The sequence below is a fragment of the Ailuropoda melanoleuca genome, chromosome 2, assembly GCF_002007445.2.
Source record: "Ailuropoda melanoleuca isolate Jingjing chromosome 2, ASM200744v2, whole genome shotgun sequence".
Classification (NCBI taxonomy): Eukaryota; Metazoa; Chordata; class Mammalia; order Carnivora; family Ursidae; genus Ailuropoda; species Ailuropoda melanoleuca.
The window spans coordinates 120,358,252-120,382,879 of NC_048219.1; the positions used below are offsets into that span (position 1 = coordinate 120,358,252).

At 41.8% G+C, this 24,628-nt stretch overlaps 1 long non-coding RNA gene across 1 annotated transcript; it reads left to right on the top strand.

Moving 5' to 3' along the window:
- Nucleotides 1–1,648: 1,648 nt before the first annotated feature.
- On the top strand, nucleotides 1,649–18,825 carry LOC117801074. The gene is made up of 3 exons (XR_004623462.1): nucleotides 1,649–1,796; nucleotides 17,607–17,890; nucleotides 18,265–18,825. It is a non-coding gene; the product is annotated as an uncharacterized LOC117801074 (long non-coding RNA).
- Nucleotides 18,826–24,628: the final 5,803 nt, after the last annotated feature.

A 24,628-nucleotide genomic window follows, 5' to 3' on the forward strand; every position in this document is an offset into this window, starting at 1 on the left:
CCTTCAGAAGGACCATGCAGAGAGAGAGTGCAAGTGGGTAGACGTGAGTGGTGTGGTTGGTGAGGAAATAGAGGTAATGAGAGTTTAGCCAGGGAATAGAAAGTCAAGTAATGACATGATGAGAAATCCTGAGTTCAAGTCCTATCCAGCACTTCTAGCCATCCCAAGCCCCGCAGAGAGCTTTGAAAAGTACAAATGTGGGGGGTATTATCCCAGGCTGGTTGAATGAAGATCTCCAAAAGTGGGTCAGGATACCAGTATTTTTTGTTTTCGTTCTTTTGTCTTTTTATGTGGTCAGTTAGTTGATTGGTTTTTTTGTTCGTAAGCTCAACAGATGGTGTTTTTTGGTTAGAGGTAAAGTTAGGAATGATTAGTCTAATCTCTCTATTAGCTGTAACCATGGACAAGTAACTTTGCTAAAAAGCTCAGAAGGGATTTCCTTAGCTGTCAAATAAGGAGGGTTAAATAATTTCCCTAGTCCCATTAGCTCCAAAAAAATACAAACAATGCCTCTCGCTGAGCAAGCTCCATGGCCACTAGAAATATTGCTGAATATGAAGCATTCCTTATAACAAATGCCATTCCCTGCTCTTTTAAGGTTTTGAGATTGTATGCTTTAAAAAAAATAATTATGTCTTAGAGTTCACGAAATAAATTATGGTTATTTAAATTTTCTATAGCAATTGGTAAATACACCACACACTTTCCCATTTCAAGCAGTTTAAGTTCTAGTCTAATCACCTCCAGAACATCATTGTGCTCAGAGACAATTACTCCCCTGTGATGATCTAGCAACCTCTTTCCAAATGCTCGTTCACTCCAGCGTTAGAGGTCTCCGGGCTCTCTCGACGTTGACTGCCGGTATCTCCTCTCCAACTGTGTATTACTACTCTGGTATTTGACTACAAGAACAGAGTTAGTGTCTTCAAGAAGCCATTCAGGAGAATTTTGCTTGCGTAACATTTACATGGCATTGGAGCTTCTCTTTCCCGGGACCTCTTTGCTTCTCTGTACTCCTTTCTGTCATGGATTGAATACTATTTTTATCCCAGTGACTTTAAAATTTTAATCTTTAGCACAGAACTCTGCTCTGAATTCCACTCTTCTATATCCAAGCCTTTGTTGACACCGCGCTTGAAAGGCTCACAGACATGCCCAAACATGTCTTGCCTGCATACTCCTGCGTCAGCTACCACCACCTCTCCAGGCCACCTCCACACACCCCAGGCTCCACCATCTCAGCTATGGCACTTCCATGCACCTAACCATTTCGATTCCTCCCTTTCCTCATCCCACCCCTGTTCGAATCCATCCACAAGTCTTTTGACATGAGCTCCACAACATAGATGGCATCCATCCATTTTTCTCTCGTTAAGATTGCCATCTCTTGCCCTGCAGCAGCTTTATTCCTTCTCCCCACTTCCATTCTTGCTCATTTCCAATCAGTTCACTCAGAGCAAATACGATTCTTCAAAAATCAGATTATCTCAGTTGTCTTCTAAAAGCTTCCCATTGCTTCCCATTACAGTTTGTCATGAGCACGCTAGGAAGGCACACGCAGGAGCTGTGTCTTTCCACAATGTCAGCTTTATTCAGTCATAGAGCAAAGTTAAACCACAATGAGAAAGCAGGTTCAGGATTCCACACTCGACGACCATTCACCATGGGATTAAACTTGGCTTCTTCCACAGCACACAGGGCAGGACAGAAGACAAGCCACACAACAAACAAGACAACAGAGGGTGCAGGAAGTGCATGAACGAAACGCGAAGTCGGTCTGTGGGCGCGCAGCTGAGGTAAGGCCTCGGGCTGGTCCGGGTGGGCTGTGGGCACTCACTGCTTCTGCTGTTCCAGCAGCGAAGGATCTCAGTTCTGTTCGGAGATCCATCTGGCAGAGCCTTCCGCGGCAGTTGTCTTTTTTATGTGGTCACACATAGAGGAGTCAGGTCCTAAAAGTCTGAGAGTTTGCTGCCCAAATCCTTCCCTTTATAAAGGGATTTCGTCAGTTTTGGGGACTCTGCTGGCCTCCTCTGCTTCTGCTCCTTATCAGTTCTGGGCGTCAGCTGATGTCAGTCCTGGGGAGATCTCCTAGCGGTGGTACCAGAACTGCTGGCATCATTGCTTGACCCAGGCCCCTGCTTGACATGAGAGACTCCATTTTGCTCTCTACACAGTAAAAATCCAAATACCTACCATGATTCTAAGATCTTCTGTGTCTTGTTCTGTCTTCTTCTCCAAACTCATGTCGTATTACTTTTTCAACACACCACACTCAAGCCCCCACTGGTAGATCCAATCCTGACTTTAACAAATGATTTTCTGCCTCTGTGCCTTTGTACATGGACATCCTATCTAGACTACTCCTCTCTGCCTATTAGCTTCTTCTCATCTTTTAGGCTTGGAGGGTCCCCTCCTCAGAGAGAGATTCTTTAGACATCCTCTGGTGTCCTCTGTCCCAGTTCCTTATCTATGAATGATATGAAGGAAATATTTTTAATTATATTATTTGTCTGTTTACTAGTCCCTTCACCTGCCTCATGAGCCTCATGATTAGGGGGGACTTGCTCTCTGTTTTATCTCCTGCACTTGGCACAGAGCCTGGTACATGGTAGTTGTTGAAATATTTGTTGAACAAATCAGTGAATGAATAACAGTGCCATCAAACAGAAGCAAGAGATTTCCTTCTTATTTTTTATTCTTTTTATGGTTGTTTTAAATGGAACCATGGCGATCACTAAATATAGTTTCATTTCTCTTGGACTTATTAGGCAAACAGACTTGAAGTCTAAAATAGTTTAATTATGCTTAAAATGATTAACCTATGGCTTCTGAAACTGGTTTTCTTTATGAAGCATCCTTAGAGGGTTGCTGTCATCTTCTTTAATCCATAGACTAGCAGATGGTTGTAGGTGGGCAGTGGCAGAAAATAGGCTTTGATTTAAGTCTCCCAAAAGCTATTTTTCTACTTATATTTATACAGAGTTAGCAGTCATGCTCAAGTATAAGAAAATCTGGGAACAGACTGGATAGCTGCTGGTTTCGTCGTTGTGTTTGTGAGCTAGAAATATTTCTTCATCAATGATTACTGCAAGACTCAGATCTGGTTTTGTGACTAATCAATGTTTCCTTACGCATTATGCTTTCTGGGTATATTTTTATCAAAAAATCCGATTTCAGCACACTTCCAGGAATGTAATGAATTATTAAAGCTTCCCACTTAAGCTATTTTGGAGGGAGGTTGCTTGCTCACACCAAAGCCACAGCAGATGTTTGCCCAAAAATGCAAATATCACTCATACCCAACTGTTGATCTTTGACCCCCATTCTCCTCCAGAGGTGGCTCGCCTTGGGCTTAATTTTTCACCTGTAAGCCATTCTGTCCTGGCTGCTTTAGAAAGTGCTGTTCTCCCCAACTTGCAATATACCACAAGTGAAATTTGTTTCTGTGTTCATGAATGATGTACAACCTTTGTTTCAAGGGCTTTACCTTTTTCCATTTTGTCTTAAGGAATATATTGCAGAGATTTTTTTATCACTAAAAAGCCCTACTCGTGATCTTGTCCAACTCTTTTATCTTACATGTGAAGAAACCAGGACCCAGACTGGTGAAGAAGCCTATCCACAACTAGGTGGTGCCCCACCTGGGACTGACCCTACAAGTTGGCCAGTTCCTGTGTACTTCTGAACATTCGGGACCTTGGTCCAACAAATGCTTGTTTTGGTGGTTTTCAGCTCTTAGTTCTAAGTTTGAAAGTGTTAAATGGCCATGTTACTAACGAACATTTAACCGTTTTATCATACACATTGTTTAGGTTAGGGACCCTTAAAAAGGGCATGCTTTGGAATTAATATTTTATTTTATTTTAAAGATTTTATTTATTTATTTATTTATTTTATTTGACAGAGAGAGAGACAGCTAGCAAGAGAGGGAACACAAGCAGGGGGAGTGGGAGAGGAAGAAGCAGGCTCTCAGCAGAGGAGTCTGATGTGGGGCTCGATCCCAGAACGCCAGGATCATGCCCTGAGCTGAAGGCAGACACTTAATGACTGAGCCACCCAGGCGCCCCTGGAATTAGTATTCTAAATGTCCATTTACCTTTAAGGTAATACTTAAGATTATTGCAGATAAGTAAAAGTTCATTACATTACACAAGTTTTGGGGACACCTGGGTGGCTCAGGCTGTTAAGCGTCTGCCTTCGGCTCAGGTCATAGGGGTTCTCGGATGGAGCCCGGCATCAGGCTCCCCCCTCAGTGGGAAGTCTGCTTCTCTCTCTCCCTCTGCCCTTCCCCCCCTGCTCCTGTCCTGTGCTCTCTCTCTCAAATAAATAAATAAAATATATTTAAAAAATAAAATAAATTACACAAGTTTTTTAAAATTGCAAGACACCTTTTCGGAAGTTTTGCATGTATTCACTAATTTGGCCTAATTTTATTGGATTAAAGATAATTATTTGCATGTATTTAAATTAGATATAACTTTCAAAACAGCAGTTTCACTAGAAAGTGGTAAATTCCTGGGGTAGTGAGCTCCTACTTATGGCACTCAAGAAATCCATAGAGATCGTGTGGAAATCTGGACAAGGTGTCTTCTTTTGATTTTATTTACTGATTTTTCAGAATATCTGAATTTATCATCTTATTCAGCAACCATTGACTGAATGGGGTCGCTGTTGGGGATATAAAATGTTAAGAATCTTGGCCCTCTGGGAAAAAAACACATACCTGTACCAATGGAGGAGGTTGGGAACTGAAATCAGTTGACCTCGGTCTTGCTTCCAACTCCTGGATTGTTTAAATCTCCCTAACATGGTTCCCAAACTCCAGGGCTTCACATTACTCTTAAAATAAAAATCCAGCTTCCTCCCCTGGTCTACATGGCCCTTTCTGACCTGCTCCCTACCTACCTCTTAGATCCGATTAATCTGGGTCCTCTCCAGTGGTCACAGAGCCTTTGCGCTCCTCTCCCTCTGTCTAGAGCACTCTTTGTTCACATAGTCACATGACTATAGCTCCTTCTTCATAGTTCCCAGCTGAAGTAACTCCTTAGGGGGCATGCCCCAACCACCTGTTACATTCTGTAGCTAAACTCACTATCCCTTCACCCTATTTCATCTTCATCACAGCATGTATTACTACCTGAATTGTCTGGTGTATTCGTCCATTTATTTGTTGCCTGTGTCTCCTCCTTCTAGACTGTCAGTCTCATTAGAGCTGAAACAATGCCTGTCTTATCCTTGGCTCTATCCTCATCACTTCACAGCAGCCTGGAATGTAGTAAGGGCTCAGTACGTAGTTCCTGAATAAATAAGTGAACCGTTGGTGCTTGTCTGATTACAGCAGGATTTCTTGAGAAGCTTTAAAAACAAACTTGTGGGCTATACCTCCAGGGATTCTGATTCATTCTACAAGTCCTGGCAATCTGGTTTTAAATTCTGCCCCCACCCCACTCAAAATTCTTACTTATACCCAGCTTTAGGACCTGGTGTACTAATACTAAGTGATCCCTTGTGTTCTTTCACCTCCCAATGCAGCCTATTTCCACTCTGACTGCTTTATTAGAAAGATCTTCCTGGGGCTCCTGGCTGGTTCAGTGGGTAGAGCATTCAGCTCTTGATCTTAGAGTCGTAAGTTTGAGCCCCATGCTGGGTGTAGAGCCTACTTTAAAAAAGGAAGGAAAGAGAAGGAAGAAAAGAAAAAAGAGAAGAGAAGAGAAAAGGAAAAAAAGGAAAAGAAAAGAAAAAAGGAAAAGAAAAAAAAAGAAAAGAAAAGAGAAAAGGAAAGAAAAAGAAAAAAAAAGAGAAAAGAAAATCTTCCTGATGCTGAGCTNAAAAGAGAAGGAAGAAAAGAAAAAAGAGAAGAGAAGAGAAAAGAAAAAAAAGGAAAAGAAAAGAAAAAAGGAAAAGAAAAGAAAAGAAAAGAGAAAAGGAAAGAAAAAGAAAAAAAAAGAGAAAAGAAAATCTTCCTGATGCTGAGCTAGAATCTTCATCTAGTTCCCAAACCATTGGTCCAAGCTCTGCTCTTTAAGGCCATATATAACATCATTCATTCATTCATTCATTCATTCATTCATTCATTCATTCAATATTCATTAAAGACCTACCATATACCAGTGTAGAGGTGCAGGGATTCAGCAATTAAAACATTGCCCTAAGAAGTCTCCCACTCCCTAATTCACCTCTACAGTTAACTGTATTTCCACATGTATTAGTTTCTGGTTTGTTCTTCCAGGGGTCCTCAATGCAAATACAAGGAAACAAACAAACAAAACCACTCATATTCTTATCTTCCTTCTTTCTTACACAAAATGGAGCAAACTACATAAGTTTGCAACTTTTTTTTCTTGTAAAAGTACACCTAAGAAAAGGGATGTATTAGCAGAATGGAGGTTGTAGGATTTTGCACTCTCACCAGTAATACTTGAGGGTCCATTCCCACCCAGTCTTACAATACAGTGTTTTGCTTTGTTTTGAAGATTGATTTATTTATTTTACAGAGAGAGGGAGAGAGCACACATGTGCAGCTTGGGAGGGAGGAGCAGAGGGAGAGAGAGACTCTTAAGTGGACTGCACCCTGAAGGCAGAGCCCAACTCTGGACTCGATCTCATGACCCTGAGATCACGACCTGAGCCAAAACCAAAAGTTGGATGCTCAACCAGCTGTGCCACCCAGGTGTCCCCCCAATAGAGTGTGTTTTTAAACTTTGGGATTTTTGTCAATCTGAAAGGTGAAAAATAGCATCTCAGTGTAGGTTTAGCTTAGAATTATCTTATAATGAAAGAGATCGAGTATCTTCTCAAATATTTAGGGGTATCTTTTATGTCCCTTCACCAATTTTTCTATTGGAAAAGAATATTGACAAAAATCGCAGCAGATCCATTTCAACACCCCTAAAAGAAACCTCTAGGCCATTAAGCAGTTACTCATCCATTTCCTTCTCCCTCCAGCCCCTGGCAACCATCAGTCTGTTTTCTGTCTCTATGGTTTTCCTATTCTGGATATTTTATATAAATGAAACCGTATATAACCTTTTGTGCCTGGCTTCTTTCACTCAACATAATGCTTTTTTGTTTTGAGGGTTTTTAAATTCATTTGAGAGAGAGAGCATGAGCAAGAGCATAAGCAGGGGGGAGCGGCAGGGGGAGAGGCAGAGGGAGAGCTAGAAGCAGGCTCCCCACTGAGCAGGTGCCTGATGAGGGGCTCCACCCCAGGACCCCAGGATCTTGACCTGAGCAGAAAGCTGACGCTTAACCAACTGAGCCACCCAGGCATCCTCTAGCATAATCTTTTTAAAGTTATCTACTTCTAGTATATACCTAGTACTTTGTTCCTTTATGTCTGCATAATATGGCATTGTATGTATATACCACAATTTACTTATCCATTAATTTGTCATTGTGCTTATTTTGGGTTTTTCCCCTCCATCTCTGGACTTACGTGAATAACACTGTGATGAACATGTATGTACCTGTATAGGTTTAAGTACCTATTTTCAGTGTTTTTTAGTATATGGCTAGGAGTGGAACTGCTGCATCAAAGGATAATCCTGTGTTGAACTTTTTGAGTACAAGAGTTCCAATTTCTCCACATCCTCACCAACACTTTATATTCCTTTTTTTAAAAAAATGATACCCACCCTAGTTTTTGTGAAATGGTATCTCATTGTTTTGATTTTGCATTTCCCTAATGACTAAGGAAACTAAACATCTTTGTGCGCTTGTCGGCCATGTGTATGTCTTCTCTGGAGAAACGTCTATTCAAGTCCTTTACTCATTCTTAAATTAGGTTGTTTGCCTTTTCGTGTTGAATTTCAAGGGTCTTAATATATTTTGGTTAGTAAACCCTTATGGGACTTGCAAATATTTTCTCCAATGCTATAGCTTATCTTTTCATTTTCTTGATAATGTTCTTTGATGCACAAAGCTTTTAATTTTGACAAAGTCCAATTTATCTTTATTTTTTTTTCTTTCGTTACCTGGACTTTTAGTATTATCTAAAAATTCATGAAGACTTACTCCTGTGTGTTTTTATAAGAGTTTTCGGTTTTGAGCTCTTATACTTACTTAAATCATTGATCCATTTTGAGTTTTTATATAAGCTGTGAGTTCAGGCCAAACTTTACTCTTTTGTACATGATATCCAGTTGTCCCTGCCCCATTCATTGAAAAGACTCTTGTTTCCCTGGTGAGTGGTCTTGGCACTCTTGTGGAAATCAGCTGGCCGTAGATGTATGGGTTAATTTCTGCATTTTCACTTCTATTCCACTGATCTATCTATCTATAGATAGATATACCTTTGTACGACTGCCAGAATGTCTTTATCACCATCGCTTTGCAATGTGTTTTGAAATTGGGAAATGAGTTTTCCAATTTTCTTTTTCTTTTTCAAGACTGTTTTGGCTATTTGGGGCCCTTACAATTCCGTATGGATTTGAGGATTGACATTTCCAAATCTGCAAAGCACTGATGGAATTTTTTGTAAGAATGCACTCAAACTGGATATTTTTGTGGATAGTATTACAATCCTAACAACATTAAGTTTTCCAGTCCATGAACATGGATTGTCTTTCCATTTATTTAGGTGTTTACCTTCTTTCACAATGTTTTGTAGTTTTCAGTATTCAAGTCTTTCACTTTCTTGGTTAAATTTCTTCCCAGGTATTTTATTCTTTAGGATGCTGTGATAAGAGGAATTCTCTTAATTTCCTTTATGGGTTGTTCATTGCTGATGTATAGAAATACAACTCATTTTGCATGTTGATTTTGGATTCTGCAACTTTGCTGAATATATTTATTAGCTCTAGTAGTCATTTTTGTAGATTCTTTCAGATTTTCTACATTTAGGATCATGTCTTCTGTGAACAGAGATAGTTTTACTTCCTCTCCAATTAAGATGACTTGTATTCCTTTTCCTTACCTGATTACTCTGGCTGGAACTTCTAGTGCAATGCTGAATTACAGTGGTGAAAGTGGGCATCCTTGTCTTGTTCCTGATCTTAAAGGAAAAGCTTTCAGACTTTTAGCATTGAGTGTGGTGTTAGCTGTAGGTTTTCCATAAATGCCCTTTATGATATTGATGAAGTTCCCTCTTACTCCTAGCTTTCCAAGTGTTTCTATCATGAAAAGGTGTTGGCTTTTGTCAAATGCCTTTTCTGTGTCAACTGAGATGATCATATATTGGGGTTTTTTTCTGTAATTTTATTAATGTTGTTTATTATGTTGATTGATTTTCCCTTTTTAAATATTTTATTTATTTATTTATTTATTTATTTATTTATTTATTTATTTATTTGAGAGAGAGAGCATGTGCAAGAGAGCCCAAGCAGGCTGCCCATCGAGCACGGAGCTGGATGTGGGGCTCAATTCCAGGACCCCTGAGCCAAAGGCAGCCACTTACCCTACTGAGCCACCCAGGCGCCCCTAGTTTGGTCTTCGTTTCCTAGTTTATTAAGGTGCCAAGTTAGGTTATTGATTTGAGATCTTTATTCTTTTTTAATGTAGACATTTACTGATATAAATTTTCCTCTGAGCACTGCTTTCATTATACGCATAAGTTTTGAATGAAATGAAATGAAATAATGAAATGAAATGACAATTCTCATTTTCATTAATCACAAGTATTTTCTAAACTCTCTGGTGATTGCTTTTTTGACCCATCGATTGTTCAAAAGTGTGTTTCAATTTCAAAGTATTTGTTAATTTTTCACTTTCCCTTCTGTTATTGATTTCTACTTTCACTCAATTGTGGTTAGAGAAGACACTTCGTATAATTTCACTCTTTTAAATTTATTAAAATGTGTTTTGTGGTTTAACATATGGTCTATTATGATGAATGTTCCTTGTGCATTTGAGAAACATGTGTGTTCTGCTGTTGCTGGGTGTAGTGTTCCACAGCTGTCTGTTAAGTCTAGTTGGTTTATAGACTGTTACAGTCCTCCTCTATTGCCTTACTCTGTCTAGATGCTCTGTTATTGAAAGTGGGTTTGAAGTCTCCAACTATTATTGTGAAGCTGACTATTTCTCCCATAAATTCTATCAATGTTCATTTCATACATTTTGGGGTGCTCTTGTTTGGTGCATATGTTTGTAATGTGATATTTTCTTAATGAATTGATCCTCTTATCTGTATATAATATTCACCTTTATTTCTTATAAGAGTGTTAGACTTAAAGTCCATTTTTTCCCTGATATTATCTGATATTTTTCAGATATTTCTGATATATTCAGCCAGCTCCCTTTGGTGACCATTTGCTGAAATATTTCTTTTTCCTTTCGCTTTCAACCAGTTTGTGTCTTTGGATCTAAAGTGAGTCTTTGGTAAATAGCATATAGTGGATTATTTGTTTTTAAGCACTCTGCCAATCTCTGCCTTTTGATTAGTATACGAGTGCTGCCAAACTGACTTCATCTCTGTCCCTCCATCTTGTCCTCCCCGCTGTGCACAGATGGTGCCCCTTTAGGTAACTGCCCTGGGACGTCACCACCATGCCCCTTGCTCCATGAAAGCTGTGGATTAAGGTCCACAGAAGGAAGCAGAGAGTAGGGGGTGAAGAACAGCTGCAGGAAATGGGCAAGGGCTTGCTGTGTAGTACTGCCTGGAGCATCTGCCCTCCAGACCATCCCTGGCAGTGAGTTACCCTGAACAAAACTGTGCAAGTGGTATGGAGAGGCTTGCTTCAAATTTCAGTATAAAAGTGTCTTCTCGGTCTGGAGGATACATTACCGACGTTTCTTCACCTTCTAACAATTGGAGAGCTTAATCTATTTACATTTAAAGTAGTTACTAATATATAGGGGAAGGGAGGGAAATCTGAAGGGAGAGAAATCAGAGAGGGAGATGAACCATGAGAGACTGTGGACTCCGGGAAATAAATGAGGGTTTCAGAGGGCTGAGGGGAGGGGGTTAAAGGGGTAAAAGCGGGTAAAAGGGTGATGGGTGTTAAGGAGGACACATGCTGTGATGAGCACTGGGTGTTATAGTAACTGATGAATCATTGAACACTACATCAAAAACTAATGACGTACTACACAGTGGCTAACTGAACATAATAAAAAGAAAAGTGGTTACTAATCTGCAAGGCCTAACCTACACCATTTTTTGTGTTTGTTTTCTGTATGTCTTACACCTTTTTTCCCTCCATTTTTTCCATTACTGACTTATGTGTATAACTGATTTTTTGTAGCATACCATTTTGATTCCCTTTTCATTTATTTTTTGTGTATATATTTTTGAATATTGTCCTAGTGTTTGCCATGGGGGCTACAATTAACACCCTAAATTTATAACAGTCTAGTTTGAATTGGTACCAACTTAGGTCTAACCGCATATAAAAACTCTGCTCCTATAAGCTCCAACCTCCCCCCGCCTTGTTGCCATAAATGACATCTTTATATGTGGTGTGCCGTTAAGATAGACTTGTAATTATTGTTTTATACATTTGTCTTTTACATTATGTAGGAAACAAAAAAAGAGACTACAAACAAAAACACAGAGGGCTAGCTTTTATATTTTCCCATGTAGGTACCTGAAGTTTTTGTTTTCTTTGTGTGGCTTTGAGTTACTGTCCAGTGTCTTTTCATTTCAGCGTAGAAGGGCTCCCTTTAGCATTTCTTGTAGGGCAGGTCTGCCAGCAACAAATTCCTGTAGCTTTTGTTTATCTGGAAATGTCTTCATTTCTCCATCTTCAAAGGACAATTGTATCAGATATGGAAGTTTTCATTGACATTTTTTTTTCTTCTGGCCTCTACACATTCTGGTGAAACATCTGCTATTGACTTACTGAGTATTCCTTGTATGTGAGAAGTCACTTTTCTCTTTCCATTCTCAAGATTCCCTCTTTGAGTTTGCCTTTTGACAACTTGACTATGATGTTTCTTGTAATGGATCTTTTTGCATGTATCCTTCATTTACTTCATTGAGCTTCTTAAGTGTGTAGATTTGTATCTTTTATCAAATTTGGTAAGTTTTCAGCCATTATTTCTCCAAATATTCTTTCTGCTCCTTTCTCTCTCTCCTCTCCTGCAATTCCCATTAAGTGCATGTTGGCATACTTTATGGTACCCAATATCTCTTAGGCTCTATTTATTTATTTTTATTCTTTTTTCTTTCTGCTTTTCAGGCCGAATAATTTCAATGGGCTTATCTGAAAGTTTGTTGATTCTTTCTTCTGCCTGCTCAAATCTACGATTGAAGCCTTCTAGTGAGTTCTTCACTTTACTTACTGCACTTTTAGCCCCAGAACTTCTGTTTGGCTCCTTTTTATAATATTTATCTCTTTATTGATATTATCTTTTTGTTCATATATTGTTGTCCTAGTTTCCTTAGCTCTTTGCCTGTGATTTCCTTTAGCAATTTGAGTATATTTAAGACAGTTGAAAAAAAATTTTTTTTAAAGACAGTTAAATTTAAGTTTTTGTCTAGTAAGTACAATGTCTTTACCTCCTCAGGGGTAGTTTCTGTTAATTCTATGAGTGGAATATATTTTCTTGTTCCTTTACATGCTTCATCATTGTTTGTTGAAAGCTACACTTTGAATTTTATAATGTGGTAACTCTGGAAGTCAGATTTTTTTTTTGCTCTCGTTGAAGTATGTATTTCTTGCTTGGCATAGGCTGTTTGGTGACTTTTCTAAACTATTTTTGGGAAGTCCGTATTCTTAGTCGTGTATGGTCTCTGAAGTCTGTTTCTTTATCTTGTGTTTTAACAGAGATCTCCTTGAATGCCAGGAGCCCTACCCCCAACCCCCAAAGAAAAACAAACCAAAGCAGAAAGAGGAGAGAAAGAACAAATAAAAGAAAAAAATCTAATATCTCCCAGTTTTTGCAATATGCTCTGTGTTGGAACATTTCCTAAACGTTTAGCCAGACCATTTACATCTCTGCTTTAAGCCTTCACTTCTTCTTTGTGTTAACCAAGAGATCAGCCAGAGACAAAAGCTTAAAGTCTTCTCAGGTCTTTTCTGGTATGTGTTCTGCCCTGGACATGCACGTGACTTTCTAAATTCCCAGTATGCAAGTGTCCTTTTGAATGCCCTTACTTTCCCAAAGAAACTCTCTCCTGAGCTTTTCCACCTCGGATTTTGGCCCTGTATTGTATACTTCAGCCATAGTCATTTGCCCCACCTTGATACAGGTAATCAATTTGCCTTATGATATTTTCAAGAAATGTCCACAACTTTTCCACCCTGAGCAAGTTACAAGTTAGGCAAAACAAAAACAAAGCTCCTTGTGTCAGTCCTTCAGACAGGTTAGACTAGACAAACACAATTCTTTGCAAGTACGGTTTGCACTGGGAACATGACATACCATCTTCAAGTCTGTAGATATCCCACGGAGGTGGGTGAGACAAGGGCAAATGAAAGTACCACAAATCTTTTCTACCAATTTTAGGTTACCTTTTTCTTGATATAAGGTTTGCTTGGATCCTGTAAATCTTTGCTTTCCGGAGTTAACAAAGTTGATTTTAAAATTTTTTGCTTAAGTTTCTGATGTCTCCGTGGAGAAGTGGGTCCTTGGTGCTGCCTTCTCCATAGTTTCCACTGAGATGTGGCTGCTATATTTTCACCCACCTCTTTATATATAATTTTCATCATTCGCATTGTTTCAGGTACAACTTTTGCCACAGGATAGAGTTGTGTGTTGCTTCGAATGGTCACTTGAGCCCATGTCCATGTTTCGATATGAGAGATCTGCTTTGTCTCAGTTATTTTATATTACTTCATGTTTAATGCTTATATGAATGTTTATGTGTGTGTATGCATATTTGTGTATATGTTCATTTCATTACATGGTCTGCTTTCTTTGTTCATTTTTGTTGTGGTTGTGGTTCTCTTTGTGGTTAGGAAGGCTTCCATTTCTTGCTTTGGTGGTTCCCTTTGCATGTACATCTTTATGTAATACCCTTAGTTCCTTCTTTTTGGTTCCCTACTATGAATAACAATTAAATTAGCTTGTGTCTTCCTTGCCCTGCTGACCCTCTCTTCTCCAACACCCAATTAGTACTACATTTCTTTGTTTTTACCTTTTTATACTAAAAATACTTAAGCTTACATTACTATAAATGATGTCCTTTGTTCCCAGCTGTTTCACATGAGACTGTCACTATGCTTATTTTACTCCCCACTTTAACTCCCATTTTTGCTAGTTTTATCATTTAAACATTATTGGAACACATAACATTAACCCCTATTCCCACCTTTGTTTTAATTATTATAGTTTTTAATACTATTTAGTATTTAGTAGATTAAAGGTAACATTTTCTCAGTAACCTTGATTATTCTTGCAACTTTTCTTTCCATATGAATTTTAGAATCAGTTTCTTAGGTTCTAAGAAAAACTCTGTAGGCGAGTTGCTTCAAATTGGATAAATTGGATGGAATTTACCCACAAATATCTTTGCATATTTGTTGTTAGTCTTACAACTGGGTATGGTTTTGTTGCTATTGTAAATCACTTAGAAAACCATGATTTCTCCATTAACCTATTGCTTATTTTTTCCATAACACCAACAGATACCCTGACCTTCACTTGCTCTCCTTGCTCCTGTTACTCTGACGTAGCTCACACACTAAAAGCCACAGACACCATTTTTCTCATCACACTGAGCACGCACTCTGTCAATGCTGGCCAGTGATCACACTAACCAATCTGTTTTCAGGGCCAAGGTTATACTTTTCAGTCTCTTCTGATCCTTGTATTTTAATAAGCACCCCTGGTTTAGGCTGTGGTTTTGGTCTAGGCAGGTATTAATGGGACCCTGAGCTGGGAGTGGAGATGGGGTCAAGATATGAAACAATGTGGAAGGAGACTCCCAGCCCATGACAAATGGTGAAATGTAGGAAGCAAGGAAGGGAGAGGCACTACGATTTTCCTCCTCCTTCAGGCTCTTGGGGTTGTGTGCCAGAGGCCTTTTGCTTTCTACTTCATGCTTTCAAGGTACGAAGGCCACAAACCCACTTCAGAAGTGAACACCCTCTCCCTCAATTCCCTGTCCTTCCCACAGCTCTCCAACTCCGCCCGGTTCTGCATCTATAGTCCCAACATCCCTTGGGTGCCCTGGCTGTTCTCTGCCTTCTAACAATGAAATCCTATGCCTGATACACTGTGGATGCCCCATGAATGCTCTGTGACCAAGTGAATGACAACTATCGCATGTTAATGTCTTTGTAACCTCTGGGGCAGGTCAAGATGGTACAATTATGCCCAAAACATATTTGGCACTAGTGTGGCTAATAAATCCATACATCAGAGCTGAATGTGTTGAATCCATGGCAGGCCAGGCTCTCTCTTGCCTCTAGGCCTTTCTGCATGCAAATTTCTCAGCTAGAAAAACCGTCCTCTGCCCTCAGCCCCTCCTTAGGTTGCTAACAGTTACATTCCTCAAGGAGGCCTTCTCTGAAGAGCCCCTTCCTCCCTCCCTTCCTTCTTAAAGTTTATTTTATTTTTTTAGTAATCTCTATAGCCAACGTAGGGCTCAAACTCACAACCCTGAGATCAAGAGTTGCATATTCTTTCTAACGGAGTCAGCCAGGCAGCCCTATTCTGTTTCTTAAGTCAGCTCTATGCCCAACATGGGGCTTGAATGCATGACCCTGAGACCAAGAGTCACATGCTCCACCGACTCAGCCAGCCAGGTGCCCCACAACCCTTGCACTTTAATCAGTAACCTCATCTGCTTCTAAGTTACTTGAGGGCAGGGAGGGAACTCAAGTGCCTTGTACAGCAGTGCCTGGCACATATTAGGCACAAAAATATAATTGTTGGACCAAATGATTTGGATTGCTTCCATCAATAGGAAGAGAAAGTTGTTCCTTTTTCAAAACAGTCCTTCTGGACCATGTAGAGTGTTCTCTTTCCTATCTTAAGAGAGCCCTCCACTAAGGGGTCCCATGCCCCAGCTCACTAGAGGATGTGACCCAGGACTTCAGCTGACATGTGTATGGCAACCAGTGCTCCTGTCCCCTTGACAAAAATGTGTGGGTGCAGATGGCTGCCAGCCGTGGTACCTCGTCCTCTGGAGCTATGCCAGTTTACCCTTTTATACATGGCCCCACCCCTGCTGCCCAGACTGCCTGAGTTCCCATTAGTGAGCCTGGTGGCACCTTTGCTTCTGTCCTTGAACCAGGGAGCCTTGGCCCCTTATACCCCCACCGTCCAACCAACACCCTCCCCCACCCCCATTAGCTGAGAAGCTTTCCTGCCGCTGACACAGGGCCAGGGCTCCTGGATCCATCCAATGCCAAGAAACCTCTTGTACTAATTTCTAACCACAATGCCCAAAAATTCTAACCTTGAAGATGTCTGTGAGTCATGCACGCCTCCCAGGGCTGGCACCCACACAAGAACACCAAGGGTAGAGGGCTGCTTGGGAGAGGGCAGTCAGCACAGTGGGCACTAGGCCATTTGGAATCCTTCATCTGGTCCCTCCACTACCCTTCTTTGCTGTTACTTGTCTCCACCAGACTTGGCCATCCAGGGAGCGGTCAGTGCAGAGCAGGAAAGAGGAGCTGAGGGTCTTGGGAGGACTTTGGCAGTCCTCATGGACTGCGGCAGCCGGGAAATATGGCACATTGCTTCTGGGCCTTATGGCTGTCGCTGGGCTGCAGGCACTAAGGTCATTTTCTCCCTCTCAAGAAATTGCTTGGGCATGAATTTTTTTTCAGCCATGTCAACATCTCCGGCTACCCCACCACTTTCTCCTAGATCCTGATGAGCGTGTGCCAGTCCCTAGTAAGAAGAGTGGCACCCTCCAATAAGAGGAGGGCGCGCTCCGTGTTTACCTTGTTAGCACCCGCCTCTCAGGGCAGCCCGGGCTCTTACTGCTATTTAGGACTTTACTTCCGGTCACTGCTAAGTGTACGGGCCAGCACTGACCAACAGAAGTGCAATGCCGAGCACATCTGTAATTGTAAATTTCCTAACAGCCACATTTAAAAAGACACAGGTGGGGGCGCCTGGGTGGCACAGCGGTTAAGCGTCTGCCTTCCGCTCGGCGTGATCCCGGCGTTATGGGATCGAGCCCCACATCAGGCTCTTCCATTATGAACCTGCTTCTTCCTCTCCCACTCCCCCTGCTTGTGTTCCCTCTCTCGCTGGCTGTCTCTCTGTCAAATAAATAAATAAAATCTTTTAAAAAAATAAAATAAAAAAATAAAAAGACACAGGTGGAATGAATTTTAACAGTACATTTTATTGAACCCAATGTATCCAAAACATTATAATTTTAACATGAAATCAATATAAAAATAATTGAGTTATTTTACACTCAAAGTCAGTTTAATGGAAGAGTATCTCATACGGCTTCAGTTTTTAATACTTATATTGATTAAAATTTAATAAAAATGTAAAATGCACTTAAGTTGCACTGGCCCCATTTCATGCGCGGTCGCCACGTGTAGCTGGGGCTGCTGTGCGGACGATACCAGCACGGACGATCGGGAGCCGAGTGGTAGCTCAGTTCAGTAGGCAAGCTTTCAGGATCTTACTTATCTTCGCTGTGCATGAACCACCCCTTTTATTTTCCGTAATCTCATGTTTTGACTCTGGAGGGATGTCCCTCCCAATTCCCAAAGATAGCAAACAGCTAACTCACTGAAAGTGTGCCTTCACAGACAATCCAACCAATCCAGAGTCCACACTCCGGGCCACTACCCACCTGCCATGATCACCTGCCACCAACCAGACAACGGGGGACAGCCCTGTGCCCCAGGGCCCGCTGAAATGATTCAAACTAGCCAATTCTAAGTCTGCTCACCGGCCTCACCTCTTCCTACTTGAGGAAACCACAATAAAGGCTCCGCCTGTTCCTGTTTTCTCTTCCCTCCGCCGCCTGACCAACTCCAGTGCTTCTGGCTGCAGCCCCCTGCGCGGCAGGCCGTGCCTGCTGTGTCTAACTGTGAGTACAACAAGCTTCTTCCTTCATGACCGTCATTTCCGTGTCTGCGTGTCTCACCGTTTTAAACAAATCCCCGGTACCCTTAAACCACCCTATTCCTGGTCTCATCTTCCCTTTCAACCACCTCCTCCCCAACCCTGGCATCCTCCTTCTTAACTTTTCTAAGAATGAGGTTCCTGCTTGGTAAAGCTCCCATTTCCTGAGCAGGCCCAGCATGTACAGTTGGGCAGGTTGTATACAACAACTAATTAGGGCTGATACCCAGCTGGCACTGGGTTGGCCAGAGGAAGCCCCTTTTTCTATGGGTTGGCAAAACTGTTCCTCCTTCCCACCATCCCGTGTCCCTAACTCCAACCCTTCACGGAACCTTCCAGATATGTTTGCAGACCTTGTGCCGCTGAAACAGAAGGTGGGACCCTACTGGTGGAGCAGCTTTGTTACTGCACTGGAATGTATCCCCCTGCCACAAGGGAAGTCTGCAGGAAGGGGGCCCGAGCTGCCTGCAGTAGCTGTAGGAAGGCAGAAAAGATGCCCCTCTGCTCCTCAGTCACCCTCCTTCTGCGTCTGGGCGGAGTCCTCGCCTTCACTCCCACCGACACCAGGGAGGAAATGCTGACAGGGGCATGAAGCGGGCCCTTTCTCACCTGCCTCCTGCCTGTAATTCAGTGGGGCTCAAGTTTCCAAGAATGATTCCTGAGAGTCTAGGCTCAAACTGAGGAACGTCAGAATCCCTGGAGGGCTCAGTAAAACACCCATCACCGGGCTCCAGCCCCAGAGTTTCTGGCGCAGTAGGTCTGGGACGGGACCCAGGAATCTGCATTTCTACCAGGTTGTTCCCCAGTGATGTCGATGCTGGGACCACACTTTGAAAACCACTGTTTTCAAACCTACACTGCGATGTAGAAATGAAGTGAGAAATAAAATTAAAAACAACTCACAAAACCACTGTTTTCTAGGCATCAGCCACCACCTGAAATGGTGACCCTCGTCTCCACTGCTGAAACTTCAGTGTTCCTGTTTTGCAGAACATGGCCCCTGAGCTTTCTGGGGAGAGACTCTGTCCTGAGAGGGATCATCGTGTTTCCCTTCAGCAAGTCTTTCATATTCTCTCTGTGAAAGCTTGTGGGCCAGGAAAAAATATCCAATATTGTGTTGCACACTCTGTGTATTTTTGACACCCAAGTGATGACGGTAATTTTCAAAGCTCTACACAAGTATTACATTAAGTTTCTCCTCTTACTTACCCTCCACTGAGTGACACTGAGGTTCTGATTGCAGAACAAATTGGGATTTTCTGGGCTTGTTGCTGTGAGCTCTAAACCTCACAGGGAGAAAACCCAAGATGGATCTTATTTTAGAGAAGCCTAGCTCTTCCTGGCTCGCTCTCCTTTCCCACTTGACAACGATGCTGGCTTTTCAGGAACCCCAGCTCGGCTTCGGAAAGCCATAGCAGCATGAGTAGGATGCTGCAAAGGAAAGCGGTACCCTCCCCCACTTGGTCCCAGCTTTCCTCGGAGAGCGGAGAGCGGGAAGCCTCATTAAATGACAGCAGGTTGAAAACTGTCAGTGAGAGAGGCGATTTGCATGCAACACTGAAACCCCTCTGCAGTCGTCATTTCCGACTTGTGACGGCCTGTCAATGAGGACACCTTGGAAGGTTCCCCAGATTGCTGCAGCCTCCAAAATTGGACCCGGTTTTGTGAGCTGATGTCTGGATAGGCTGCCTCCTGGGGCGGAGGGGGTGGAGGAGAAAACAGTTTTTAAAGAGCTCCTTAAATTAAAACCCAAATCCTCTCCAGTCTGCACAGTGAGAACTGCTTCAGCCAGGCGTGCTTTCTCTTTGCACAGCCCATAAATGCTGTGGAAAGATGGCCCCCCGGGAAGCCCTGTCACTTAACTCTTTTTGCACCAGTGGGCAGGCCAAGCTTCAGGAGCCAAGCTCTGGATGGCAGCAGGGAACACAGAGCACATTTGAAATCAGAGGTTCTGAACATTAGAGGCACTTGGGGAGGTTTTAAAAAAAAAAAAAAACCCATGCCTGAGCTCCTCCCCAGGCCCACGAAATCAGGATCCCTGAGGTTGGGGCCTAGGCATCAGTCATTTCTGCCCCTCCCCCACTCAGGTAACTCAGTGCGCAGCCAGTGTTGAACACCACTGCCTTAAAGCCTGCCTGCCCCTTACTGGCTGGGTGATACTGGGAGGCTGCTCAACTTCGGGTTCCCCGCTGACTCAGTGCGGTGGATGTTATTACTTCCCCTACTGCGGTGAGTAGCAGGGGGGTCAACGGCAAAAGGGCGCTTAGCACAGTACAGGGTCTACGCTAAGTCCTCAATAAATGGTGTGTTCTATTTTGAGCTCGGGTTGGCAACTGAAGGAAGACCCTGCGATGTAGAAATGAAGTGAGAAATAAAATTAAAAACAAATTCTAAGGAAATGAAACGGCAAGCCAAGGGTTAGGAGAAAATATTCATGATACTCAAATAAATGATGAAGGACTCGTACCCAGAATATAGAAAGATCCCTACAAATCTATGATAAAAAAAAATAAAGGGGCGTCTGGGTGGCTTGGTCGTTAAGCGTCTGCCTTCGGCTCAGGGCGTGATCCCAGAGTCCTGGGATCGAGCCCCACATCAGGCTCCTCTGCTGGGAGCCTGCTTCTTCCTCTCCCACTCCCCCTGCCTGTGTTCCCTCTCTCGCTGGCTGTCTCTCTCTGTCAAATAAATAAATAAAATCTTTAAAAAAAAAAAAAAGAAAGAAACCAATAACAAAAGAACAGAAGACTTCAACAGACATCTCACAAAAGAAGATAAAAGATTAGCCAATAAATGCATAAAAATATGTTCCATGTCATTAGTCATTAGGGAAATGCAAATTATAATCACAAGAGATCACGTCACATCCATTGCAATGGCTGGAATTCAGAAGATTGATAATATCCAGTGTTGGTGAGGATGTGGATCGATTGGAAATGCTCGTGCATTGTGAGTAGGAGCGTAAAATGGTATGATTCTTTTGCTAATCTGTTTGGTTGTTTCTCATAATGTTAAACATCTATTTACAATACGATACAATGCAATCCCAGCCCAGAAGAAATGAACACAGAAGACTTATACATGAATGTTTACAGTTGCTTCATTTAGAGGCAAATACTGGAAACGGACCCAAATGCCCATTAATTGGTGAAAAGATCAACAAATTGGAGTGTGTTACTCAGCATTAGAAGTGAATGAACTAATACAACAGTAGAATAAGCCTCAAAAACATCGTGTAGTGAGTAAGATGCCAGACCCTGAAGAGTGTATCTGTATGATTCCATTCAAGGGAAGTCCAAAACAAATCCAATCTACAGTGAGAGAAAACAGAACAGTGACAGAAAACAAAGGGCGGGCAGGATTGACTCAAAAGAGGCATGAAAACTTTCTTGGAGATAGAAATACTTCACTTCTTGTCAGAGGTGATAGATACACGGTGTGTGCATTTGTCAAAACCAAACCTCACAATTAAACCTGTACGTTTTATTGTAATCGGATGAACTAAGTAAGAAAGGGTTTGGAGAAAATAGGTAATAAAGTCTCACAGCAGAGATTCTAAGTGGTGGGTGAAAGAACGGATCCCGGAGGATGACTGTGTGGCCACCAAGTTCACCACCAGCAGTTTTTGCCTGGATTGGACGAAGCATCAGTGCCTAAAAGGAGGTGGACGGCAGATTTACATAGAATGTTCATCAAGGATGTGTGCTCTCTGCAGAGGAGTGTCATCTTCTCCCCACTCGTGTAGTTCTCTTGCCAGGTTGAGAAGCATTCCATTCTCTGAGATCTGTACACATAAAATCTTATGACAGGGTAAAACCATTCCGAGTGGGTTTTCGACTTGTACATTTACCAGAGACTGACCCCCCAAACGTGATGATGTGGCGTGATGTCTGAATCCAGCCAGTGCTCAGGAGCAGACCTGAAGAGGTTCCACCTGGCCGAAGAGGGGAAAATAGGAGCATCGCTGAGGATGATGATTGCAGTGAATGGAAATACATCAAACGTGCAAATGGATGAGCGTGTAATAATATTAAGCCAGCAATGACAATGAAAGTAAATCTAATTGATCACATTGGAAGATGCTGGGGAACCGAGCCATTATTCTGAAAGCTGTAAATAAAATGAAAGAATTAAGCATGGAGCTTGCCTTCTCTTTACTAACGGTACCACCAGGTAAAGGATTAGTGCACAAGGAGACATTTACTTTTACAGAAGTATCCCAGCTAATAAATGAAGAAAGAAGAGTAGATTTTGAATATCATAATTTTGAATATAGATGCATCGTTAGCTATTAACATCGCAAAAAGAAAGACAACCAGACATGATGTGCCTCCTGATGGAAGTACGCACCACCATCCAGCAAGCGTTCTTACCAAAAATATCCATCCTGAGTCTGATCAAGTCTGTGGATCCAACTCTCAATATAGAAAACAGAAGAGCTTGTTAAACAGCACCCGTGGGATCCAGTCAGCAAAATTCAGACTCAGGAAACTATGGCACAAAGTATCTTTTTTTTTTTTTTTTTACAACAAATTAAACATAAGGAAAAAAAGGTGGAAAGGAAACCTATAGATTAAAAGACAGTGTAAATGCATCAACCAATTGCAATGTGTGAATTCCAGCTCAACCAAGCAATTAAAAAAAACCTGACATTTAAGGGGCAATTGGAATTTTGAATGTTTACTTGATTTTTGATGACATTATCGATAGATTCTTAGGTGTGATACTGATATTATAAATAAAAAAGGAGTCTTTGTGCCTTTTGAAATAGATATTGAAAATTTTACAGATGAAATAATATGACACCTAGGATATGCTTTAAAATAATATGAGAAAAGCAAGTGGATGGGACACAGATGAAATAAAATTGGTCACAGGTGGGTACATACTCCTCGTGGTTAAGCTGATTAGGTTTACAGAGGAGCTCATCCTCTTTGGTCTACTCTTGTCTGTATTTGAAATGTTCCATTTAACATGCTTTTAGAAAGGGAGACGGGAACAAAATTTTGATAAGAGCCTTATCCTGTTTGATTATGGATTTTATGGACGCTGATTAATTCTCAACATTGATGATAGAAAAAAATGCTTAAATATCTTCGTCAAGACATAAGTGCAACATCAGATAAGTAGAAATAAAATATATAATTTTCAAATCACTAAGGGAGGGAAAAGATATAAGATCCTTGAAAGTCCAGTAAAAGGCAGAGGGAAGTAAAGGAACAACACAGTGAGAGAACTGTCTTGTGACTAGTTAATTCCAAGTGATTCCATTTGTGTAAAGAAGACTCTGTTTGTAAATGTAAGTAAAATGGAAGCCCAGATTCTTTTTTTTTTTAAGATTTATTTATTTATTCGTCAGAGAGAGAGAGGGAGAGAGAGAGCACACAAGCAGGGGGAGGAGTAAGCAGGGAGCCTGATGCAGGGGGGTGGGGTGGGGGCTCAATCCCAGGACCCTGGGATCATGATCCGAACCAAAGGCAGACGCTTCACCAACTGAGCCACCCAGACATCCCTGGAGCCCAGATTCTTAACTCCAAGGAGAGGAACAGGATTGAGTGGGAATAAAGGCAGTGTTTCATCTTATTTTATTTACTTGATATTATTTGAATTTTTAATATAAAGATATTAGTTTAGGGAACCTTATTAAAATATCAAAAAGAGATGACATATTTCAGCTACACATAGGGACTGGTTGGCCTTGAATTTCTAACTCCATTTCCCGGGGCAGAGCCCAGGTACCACGTTTTTACCTCTACCCCAGGTGATTCCATGGAGGTAGTCCAGCGATCACACTTGGAGAAACTGAGTCTTGGGGTTGGAGGGTTTGGTGAGGCTGAGAAGGCTTACTGTGAATGAGGGAGCAGCAAATTGGCTGGATGGGGGGCTCTTTGTGTCTCCTGCCACTGCTGCTCCAGCCTGGAGCTTTGTAGGTGTTCAACAGCTATTTATTTTATATTTTTTTTAGAGAGAAAGAGGGGTGGGGGAGGGGCAGAGGGAAAGGAAGAGAGAGAATCTTAAGCAGGCTCCATGCCTAGCATGGAGCCCCACATGGGGCTCGCTCCCACGACCCTGAGATTATGACCTGAGCTGAAACCAAGAGTCAGGCACTCAACCAACCGAGCCACCCAGGCACCCCCGGTGAGGACTTTTAAATAAAGCCCGTAGACAGTGAAGGTCTGGAAGCCCCAAGGCTAGGTCAGGAGAAGGCCACCCACCTGCCAGCCCCAGAAACTTGCCATGGAAGAACGCCCCTTTAGAACATTCGGGCAAAGTCAGAGGCTTGTTAGGGTGTTAAAGTGGAATCAATGCTTTGGGAAAACATAGGAAAAATTCCCTTCACTCTGTCCTTCTTTATTACCAGTACCTGGTTCTCAGTGACACAAAGAATCAAAATTCTTCTGACTCTGGATCATTCTTCCAGTGGTTCAATTAATTAAGGTCATGGAGATTTGCTAAAACCTGTAATTTGGAAATTGAGGTTCATATTCCTTAGATGGCCAATTCAGTGTTTTCTTGAGGAAGATCCATAAGATGCTAAGGTTGGTTGGTTTTTCTCTTTAAAGAAAAATTCTCAGACCGTAAGTAATTGAGTTTGGCCGCTCCTGTGTGTGTTTGTTCTGGCATCAAATTTCAACTGTTTAAATGCTTAAAGTGTACAATTTGGCACATTTTGACATATTTATAATGTATATATCCGTGAAACCAT